Raw genomic sequence first — 9,427 nt, forward strand, 5'->3', positions numbered from 1 at the left:
GGCCGCCCAGCTCCGGGACGCGCCGGGGGCGCGGGGGACCTGGGGGACGGCGGGGGCCCGGGGAGAGGGGCGCAGGCCGGGATCCCCGGGCGCGGACGTCCGGATGGGGCAGGGGCCGTGTAGCGGACCGGGGACTTGGGACAGGGCCGGAATCCCAGACGCGGTGTCTGGGGAGGTGGGGCAGGGGCGTGGGCGGAGGGCGCACACCCTAGAGGGTCCGTCGGGGGAGGGGGCGCGGCGCCGGACCCCGAGGCAGTGGGGTGGGACGCTGACCTCGCAGCCTTCGGGGAAGCCCGTCGGGGGCCGACCTAGCTGATGGAAGGGCTGAGGAATGCACGGTCTGAGAGCTGGTGCGGTCTCTCCCCGGCGCACGGAGTCTGGAGGAGGGGTTGCCATAGGCACGGACCCGGGGGCTGGTGGGGGGCGGGGAGCAGGGCGGGGGGAACCGGGGAGAGGGAGGGAGAGGCGGCAGGGCCGGCCTCCAGGGACACCCCCACCGGCGTCTGCACCCTCCTCCCGACAGGCCTGTAAAATTCGGGCTTCGCCGTCCGCGGTGATCCCGGGGCCAAGCAGTCTTGGCGAAGCTCTGTGCGCACCTCCCTTTCTGCCCAGCAGGCTCCACCTCTCATCCAGCCGCCTCTCACGGGCTCCCAGCCTCAGTTTCCTCGTCTATTAAGCAGCGATTACTCATATCTGCCCTACAGGGTTGTTATGATTAAAATAGAATAATCATGGAAAGTGCCCTGGTCTGCCAATGGAGCCCCCTCTTCCTCTCCACCCCCCCCTCCTCAGTCACGCCTGGGATCAGTGAGGCCTTCCCATGTCCCTGTCCTGTCCCCCTAGGCCAGGGCCCTTTCCTCTCCTTCCCCCACCCAACCCCCACCCAGGGTTACCTTGGAACGTGCCTCATACAAGAAGATGGTCCAACTTGTGGTCCAAACCTGCAGGAATCCCAGGCTGAGGTCCAAAAATATTCACGGAGGGCGCAGCCTGGCTGGAGTGAGTCAGCCTCTCCTTCTGAACATCATTGCTGTTTCAGCTGCCCTTTGCAGCTCGGGTCTGCTGGAAATCACTGGGAAAGACCAGCATGTTCTGGGGGTGGGGGTTAAGAGCCAGCCCAGCGCACCTGGCAAGGAAGGGCCTCTCCATCGCCTTCTCCCCTCCTCCATGGGAAGCGAGGCTCTGGACCAGGGCGCGGTGGTACCCCATGCGAGGAAGGACGGGCCTGACTTACTGTAACTGCCTGGCCGAAAGCCTGATTGCCCTGTGGTTGGGCAGGCCGGCCAGAGAGGGGCCCTGGTGGAGGGAGAGCTCACCCAGTGTGAGAAGGGAGGGAGGGTGTCACTGGCTTCCCAGGGAGAGTTAGTAGACCAGGGCAGGGGCTGCCTGGAAGGTCATCCTTCCTCCCCTAAGCAGGCCAGGCCGCTGCAGAAGTGCCAGAATGTTTGTATGAAATCCAGTCTGTCCAGGGGCTCAGCCCTTTCTCAGGAGCATCGGGGCAGCCAGTGCTGACTGTGAGCTGGGCAACGTGGGTTTTCACTTACTGAACGATCACAGCAGCCCGAGGAAGCGGAGACGGTTAACATCCCCATTGCACAGATGGAAGCAGGTTAATGACCTGCTCAGGTCTCCTGGCTGCGAGGGGGCAAAAGTGAACCAGGAGAAAGTTTCACCTCCTAATAATCCCTACTCCGTCTGGCCTCCGGAGTGTGGGAACTGGTGCCCTGGGTGGGGGGAGGGGCGGGGGGAGGGGACAGATGGCCCTCCACTGACTGCCCAGGTGCCAGAGCCCCTCCCCCGCTGCCGCCTGCCCGGCACTCAGCTGACTTCCTGTCCCGGGAACAGCAGCTGCGGGTACGCTGGGGCAGGGCGGTCCCCTTTCTGTGATGTGGTTCAGGTAGGAGCACAACCTCGTGCCTTCTTGGCATCCTCCCTCTCTCCTTTCCCAGGTTCTAGAAGTCAGACCCAGGTGCTCCAGAGAGCCTGTCAGAGCCAGAGGTCTGCCCAGAGACCTCGGCTGCAGGCGAAGGGCAGTGTGGGCAGAGAGAAGGGGCTGCGGGCACTGGTTGAGGAGGGCCGAGGAGGACCTGAGAACTGGCCCTCAGCTCTCAAGGGGCACCTGGAGGCTCCCCCTGTCCCGCTTCCTCTCTGACCACAAGGAAGATGCAGATGAAAGGCCATGTCCCCTCCCCAGCTGTCCCCAGCCTGGTGTTTGGATTCAATGGGGACATCTGAGGGATGGAGGTTGCTGTGTGCCCGTGGCCACCTCACTGTCAGGAACCCAGGGCTCTGCAAAGAGCTGGCTGTCGGGCATCCCCTGGACCTTTCCCTGGGTAACACTGGCAAGGAGCTGGGGTACTGGCCAGACTTCCCACGCCTGGCCCTGGGGCTCTCTCCTCTCCCCTCCTTGCCCATGGAAGCTCGGATAAGCTTTCTAGAGGATGCTCTTTCTTGCGTGAGGGGTCATCTGAGGTTGCTAAGACTGAGCTCTTCACCAGAGAAATGCAGGAAGCATCTCTGCAGTTAATGAGGCAACGTCTGTGGGGGACTCAGCCGCTCCAGGCTGGCTCCGCCGCACGCCCCCTCCCTGAGAGGCACTGCCCTTGGCCATGCAGCCCTTGGCTAGGCCCCCTACTGGGCTTCATCCCCAGGCACCCCTTCAGCCTGTCCTCTGCTCAAGGTGGACTTAAGAGAGCCTACTGGGACGTTCCACTCGTCCCTGTGCCCCAAGAGCAAAGAAGGACACCTTTCTCAGGCTCTTCTGAAAGATTCAAGGAAAAAAAAACAAAACAAAACACCACGTTCTTAATCCGAGATCCTGCGGAACGAAGTCCCCAAAACTGGCTTGAGTCACGTCTACAAAATTCATGTCCACGTGGAACTTGTGCCTGTGGCCTAATTCGGAAATCGGGTCTTTGCAGATGTAATTAGTTACGATGAGGTCATCCTGGATGAGTTTGGGCCCCGATCCAATGACTGGTGTCCTTAGAAGAGGAGGTTTGGACACAGACACACAGAGAAGAAGGCCGGGCGAAGACGGAGGCAGGGCCGGGCGTGACGCAGCCACCAGCCGAGGACTGGCAAGGCCCTGCTGGCGGCCACCAAAGCTGGGAAACCTGAGGAGGAATCCGCCCACCCCATGCCCCAGACTTCAGAGGGAGTGCAGTCCCACGGATACCTTGATTTTGGACTTCTGGCCTCCAGGACCGCCAGGAAGTCCATTTGTGTTAAACCTGCCAGTGCGCGGTCCTTTGCTATGGCGACTCGGCAGGAAAGTTGTCCAACCACCAGAAGTCAGTCGGAGGGTGGTTGAGGGAAACAAGAAGGAAAGGGAGCAGGCACACAAAGCAAACCCTGGAAGAGACCGAGGAGGAGACGGGAAGATGTGCTCCCTCGCGTCTTCCTCTCTCCGGGGACAGGAAACCACAGAGCTGGTGGCCGTGCCACTTTCCTCTGAGCCGGAGCATGTGGGGCTGGATGGTGGGTGCATGGGCTGTGTTCCGATCTTGCTGGTCCCGGGGAGCCCCTGCTTATAAAAATAAAGCTTTGACTTGGTCTTGTTTCAACTTTACAGCGCCCAGAGCAAGCTTTGTTGAGGTCCTCCATGGACAGATTAGGAACCAAGGCCAGGCCCTTAGGTGCTCGCCCAGGGGCCTTTGCCAGGAAGCTGTGCTGGGGGCACACAGCTTGCTTCCTCCCTGACAGCCCAGGCTCTGCCCTCTACCTGTCCGGGAGTGGGGGCTGGGGCAGCTCCCATGCCAGTATCCGGTGCCTCGGTGGGCTTAGCGGGTGCTGGCAGGGGTCAGGGACCCCAGCTCTGCTCCCGGTTCGCTGATGATTCTGGGCGAGTCCCAGTACCACCTATTCAGCCATTCCCTCCACAGAACTGGGGACAGTACTAGGACCTAAGCCATAGAGTTCCTGGGAACTAACTGTTCGGGTTTCAAGTGCTTAGTCTAGAGCTTGGAGCACTGGAAACTCGATGGTGTTTGTGAAATGAATAAGGGATGCTGGGGGGGGTGCTCTTTGTATGGGGTCAGGACAGAGGAGAGCGCTGTGGGACCGTGAACCTGTCTTATTCTTACTCCACTGGCCAGGGAGAGACCGAGGCCAATGACGTTCTCATGCGGTCCTGGTCTGTTTCCCACAGAACCCTCCAGAGACTAGCCAGAAGGGCCCCTGAGACGAAGGAGCAGAGCTCCGCCCACATCCTGGGCAGGCTGGTTCCATTACTTGAATCCTGCCACCTCGCAGGCTAAGGACACCTTCAGATCCTGGGCCAGGCCGGCTTTCTCCTCCCAGAGGAGAGCTCGGACCCCGGCCAGCAGCTCCGCCCTGAGTCCTGGTCAGTGGCCTCCTGGTTAGCTGTATCTATTGGTCACAGTGGGGACCAGGCCCCAAGGTGACGACTCGCTGTCACGCATCGGCCCATGGAAAGATAACGCAGTGCACATCTAAGGGGTGGTACCATGTGCTGCGTTGACAGACGGAGGGAGCTCAGCATGTGTGCACATCCAGGAAGTTCTCCCGTCCTCTGTGACCCCTTCCCCACCTGTCTCTTGAGGGTCTGCCGCCTCTACTGGGCATCTGGTCCTTTTCATTGGCTCTTGTCCAAATGTCTCTCCTCCCGGCGATGGAGCCCAGTCTGGTGACCCCGGGGCCTGTGGACTCTGCCTGGGTTGAGGCCCGTCCCCTTTGACACTCAAGACCGACCAGCTCAGTCCTCAGCCTGCTGTGCGCACAAGGTCTCTCGCTGCAGCTGGGCCCCTTGGCTGACCTTCTCAGCTCTTTCTCTTAGACGGGAGAGGTCTGGCAGCGTGCCCGCGGGCCGGCCCGGGTGTTCTCCTGGGCTCCTCCCTCCACTCCAGGGCTCTGGCCATAGCCTGGTCAGGGTCCTTGCTGAGTTCCCGGCCAAACCCCGGAGTGATGGCCGAAGGAGTCCAGTGGGGAAGCCCCAGTATGTAGGGCAGAATGCCACAGCCATTGACTGCCCCACCCCCCACCGGGCAAGGCCGGTTGGTCTCCATGTGTCTCCTGGGTAGCCTTCCTGCCAGACTCCCTTGCCCACTTTCTCCAGGAGCCAAGGAGCACCAAAGAGCACAGGAAAGAGCTGGAGGAGCACTTCCTCCCAGTGCCAGCTTCCTCTCCCTCCAGCCTCCTTTCCACAGGGTTCTGTAACAGAAAAAGTTACATAGAGGTCATTTCATCTAGTTCCCTAGCTCCTGGGAAGAAGAGCTCAGGGCAATATTGGGGTTCTCTGAGGCTTCGAGCAAAATCCTGCACATTGGGTCGGCCAGAGGTCTTGCCTTGCTGGAATTTCCCTGGGAATCCCATGCTCATGGGGGGCGCCCATCGGAGGCTCTCTCCTATTGGGAGACGGAGGGTTCCAGTGCTCCCTGCGTCCACGCAAGTTCTCGACAGATAGGATGACGGCCCAGGACGTCTCCCAGGACTGAGATGGCCTGTGTGGACTCAGCTGCCATTTGAGTCCTTTGGGGAGCCTTCACAGCCGCTGCTAGATGGAGGTCCCGGGTGGTGGGGGCTCTCCCACGCAGATGCTGGCAGTCATAGGAAAGACACTGGAGCTGAAGTCTGGTGATCGATGTTCTAAGTCTGCCTCCACCGCTAATTACCTGTGCGATCTGAGGGAGGTCCAAATCCCCACTACACCTCAACGTGCTCATCTGGAAAACGCAATCGATTTCATTTTACCTGCCTCACTTGCATCGGAGGCACGTAGGGAACGTGGAATGATGTCATGTATTAGGATGCTCTGAGAGGAACAGAAACGCTGCTATGCAAACAGAGGGCGCTAAAAATAAAAGATGCCTGTTTGCTTCCCAAAGTAAAAGTTGTGAGTGACACTGTTGTAGCAACTTCTGAAACCCCATTATTTAAAGACATTTCTTCTTTTGGGGCACCTGGGTGGCTCAGTCGGTTGAGCATCTGTCTCTTGATTTCAGCTCAGGTCATGATCCCAGGGTTGTGGGGTCGAGGCCCGTGTTGACCTCTGTGCTGAGCTTGAAGTTGACTTGGGATTTTCTCTCTCTCTCTCTCTCTCCCCCAGTGCCCCTCTCCCCGACTTGAGCACTTTCTCTCTCCCTAAGGAAAAAAAAGACATTTCGTCTTTCGTACAGCTGTGGGTCAAGTGTCTGACGAGTTCCCACAAGTACCACCTAATCTGCTGGGCTTTGTGAAAAACCTAAAAGAGCAGAAGATACAGTGGCATTTAATAAATAATCATTGAAGCAACAAATAAGAGTGAGTTTCTTCCTTCAAAGAGTTCCAGCCCAGTTGGAAGAAATCAAGAAACAGTAACACCACGTGACCCAGCGATACAGGAGCAGTAGTGGCTGCACACACAGCAGCCCTGCTGACGACGGGGAGGGAAGTCTCCAGGACTGGGAGTCCAGGAGAGCCTCAGGGAGGAGGTGGAAGGGAGGCAGTCTCAAAAGAGATGCACATTAAAAAAAAAAAGGGAGGGGGTGTGTGCCCCGGTGGTGCAGTCAGTTAGGCGTCAGACTTCGGCTCAGGTCATGATCTCACAGTTCGTGGGTTCGAGCCCCACATCGGGCTCTGTGCTGACAGCTCAGAGCCTGGAGCTTGCTTCGGATTCTGTGGCTCCCTCTCTCTCTGCCCCTCGCCTGCTCACAGTCTGTCTCTCTCTCCTTCCCTCTCTCTCAAAAGTAAATAAACATTAAAAAACAAAAACAAAAGAGAGGGCCAGGGCAGACTGGGCAGTTGGGTCGGATAACCCCAACACAGCAGGACACGGGCTCCCAGGGGAGCGCAGGGGGACGTGTGCGGTGGGCAGATGAGGAGACCGCCCTAATGGAAGGAAGGGTCTCTGCCACATGGGGTGCAGCGTGTGGGGCGATTACCAGGCTAGACTTTCCATTCTGTTTAGAAGAAAATGACAAAGGAACCAACGTGGATCCTACAGAGATGAGGCATGGGCCGTGTGTGTGTGACGTAATAAAGGCAGTATTTTTAGAAGATGAATCTGGTGGGGATGTGCCTGATGGGGACATACCAAACCAAAACTTCCTTAAAGGTTTTTTTTCCCTTTTCCGGGCCATTTCCCTTTTCCAGATCATTAGAATGCCCCTCTGTCCCACGCCTGCCTGCCCGGGGAACACCTGCCGTTTTGCCTTAGCTCACGGGTGTCACCTCTTCTGGGAAGCCACTCGAGATCATTTCCTCCTGGGGCCGCCATCTGTAGGCTGTATAACATTTTATTTTGACACCGTTCCTTTTTAGGATACTTCTTGGTTTTCACCTCTGGTTCCCCTTTCAGACGGTAAGCCTCTTGACGTCTGAATGCTTCTTAGTACTGACCTCCAGCGTCAGTCATGGTGCCCGGAAGAGGGCTCCTACCCCCACCAGGATCACCTGGAGCATTGTTTTTTTTTTTTTAATTTTTTTTGGTGAACGGGGGAGTGTTGTGAAGACAAGGGTCAGGTGCTGCTGATGTACCCTAAAATTCAGAAACACTGCAACCCCCATCACACGACTTCAGGGGACACCATCCACAAAGATCACATTGTGAATGGCGCCCCCTGTGGTTGTCCGGTGCAGTGACCTCCTGAAGGACCAGGTTTTATATTTCAAGCCTTTATCTTTAACATCTTCCCGAGGCAGATACCAAATACTGGTTTCTCTGGGAAAGGAAGGTTGGAGATTTGGGGGAGGGAGGTGAAACAGAGGAAACACATTTTCTTGTGTAACATACGTAACAAGCTAGCATTCTGGCTGTTTTCTTTGTCTGTAAGTCTAGCTTTTTAAGCCTTCTCCTGAGGCTGGGCCGTATTATTGCAAGGAATGGCCGCCCCGACAGATTAAGCAGATAACACGGGGTTTTAGCATTCAGAGCCCTGGCAGCATGCAGCTGCTGGTGAATCTCTTCAATGCAGCCTTCCAGGCCGCTGCTGTTGGCTAAGGGTGTGCTGTAATGCCGAGCGCTCAGGAGTGGGAAGTCCAGAGTTCTCCCCGCTTCTGGGAACAGCCCCCCATCCCCCTCCCTGCACCAGCTTCCACAGGCAGTCCTCATGACAGTGGGTCAGGCTCACCCAAGGATTTCACAAATGCCTGGCCTGTTCCCAGCACAGGACAGCGGGGAGGGCTCAGCCCTGGGGGGAAGGAACACCGTACACCTCCCCCGTGGGCCCCCCCTGTTCTCAGGCCCAGGGCTCAGGAGCTGGAGCCCAGCAGAGGGAAGGGCCGCACTTGCCTGCGCTTGCCGGGGCGAGGGCCATGAACCCAGGCTTTCCCTCCCTGCTGAGTTCCCAGATTGGCTTAGTCAGGGTTCACGAAGGAAATTCCCTCTCCCAGGAAGAGAGGAGGATCTAGGCTTGTCTTCCCGGAAAGGCAGCAAGAAGTGGTGAGAGTCACCTGGGGAGATGCTGAGGATTCAGATTCCGGAACTATCCTCAGGCCTTCTGATTCCGAAGAGCTGGGGTTGGAGTCTGGGAGTTAGCAATTTCATCAGCTCCCTGGCTCCCTGGAGGGCCGGCTGCAGGCGCTTCAGCACTTTGGTGGGGGGCGGTGTTTAGCTGAAACAGCCCTAGGCTCTAGCTCTCTCTCTAACTGACCCCATGACCCTGGAAGGACTGCCCTTGTGTTTCAGGCCTCAGTTTCTTCATCTCTGAAGTGGGTGTGTTCTGGTGATCGACTGGCCTGGTTTGCTGGACGTTCAGGGCTGATCTGGAGCAGTGCTGGGCAAACCAGGACTAGTGGGTCACCCTACCTGAGGGCGACACAGGATGGGGGATATACCACCTCCTGGAAATGTGTGATTTGAAGAGGCATTTGGCAATACGAGTAGCTGTCTGTGTTTATTTTATTTACATATTTACTAGTTCATTATCTGTCACTCCTGCTAAATCTCAGGAGAGCAGGACAATCAGGGCCTTGTCTCATTCTGCGCTCAATCCTCTGACACAGGATGTGTTCATTACATATCTGGGGAGTGAAAGAATGAATGAGTGAATGAGGGACAGAAACAGAGGCTGGGGGGCTCCAAGGACCGGATCCCTGGACAGAAGGAGTGTGCGTTGGGGGCGGAGGGAGGGGACTCGACAGCCTGGAGGGGAGATTCGGTTCCCCCGGGAGGAGGGAATTTGGCCAGGAAAGAGCCAGTGCTTTCTGAGCAGCTCCCCCCGGAGGGGTCAGTGACCCCCCCAGTGACAAGGACACCCTCCCTCCCGCAGGAGCCCCGGGCGCGCCGGTCCACCCTCTCTCCTCCCCCTCCCGTCCCCCACCCCAGGGAGGTGCGCCTGGCAGCCTCGCCGTCGAATTTCCTGGCACTAGGCTGAGAATAAACAGCGCTGCGCGCCCGTAATCCCGTTGCCACGGCGACCGCGCTCCGCGGGGCGGGGGCGTGGCGGGGGCGGGGCCTGCCCTCCGCGCGCAAGCCCGGCTGGGCGCG

General features: G+C 58.2%; 1 long non-coding RNA gene across 3 annotated transcripts; it reads right to left on the reverse strand.

Moving 5' to 3' along the window:
• Window positions 1–38: 38 nt before the first annotated feature.
• On the reverse strand, window positions 39–5,754 carry LOC115282831. Of its 3 annotated transcripts, none has more exons than XR_003904762.1 (4): window positions 4,553–5,754; window positions 894–3,526; window positions 597–698; window positions 39–377 (listed from the first exon to the last, which is right to left on the reverse strand). It is a non-coding gene; the product is annotated as an uncharacterized LOC115282831 (long non-coding RNA). The 3 variants fall into 3 exon arrangements; XR_003904761.1 differs by lacking the exon at window positions 39–377 and having other exon boundaries at window positions 392–698; window positions 894–1,072; window positions 1,545–3,526; XR_003904760.1 differs by lacking the exon at window positions 39–377 and having other exon boundaries at window positions 392–698.
• Window positions 5,755–9,427: the final 3,673 nt, after the last annotated feature.

This window comes from Suricata suricatta, chromosome 17 (assembly GCF_006229205.1).
Source record: "Suricata suricatta isolate VVHF042 chromosome 17, meerkat_22Aug2017_6uvM2_HiC, whole genome shotgun sequence".
NCBI classification, from domain to species: Eukaryota; Metazoa; Chordata; class Mammalia; order Carnivora; family Herpestidae; genus Suricata; species Suricata suricatta.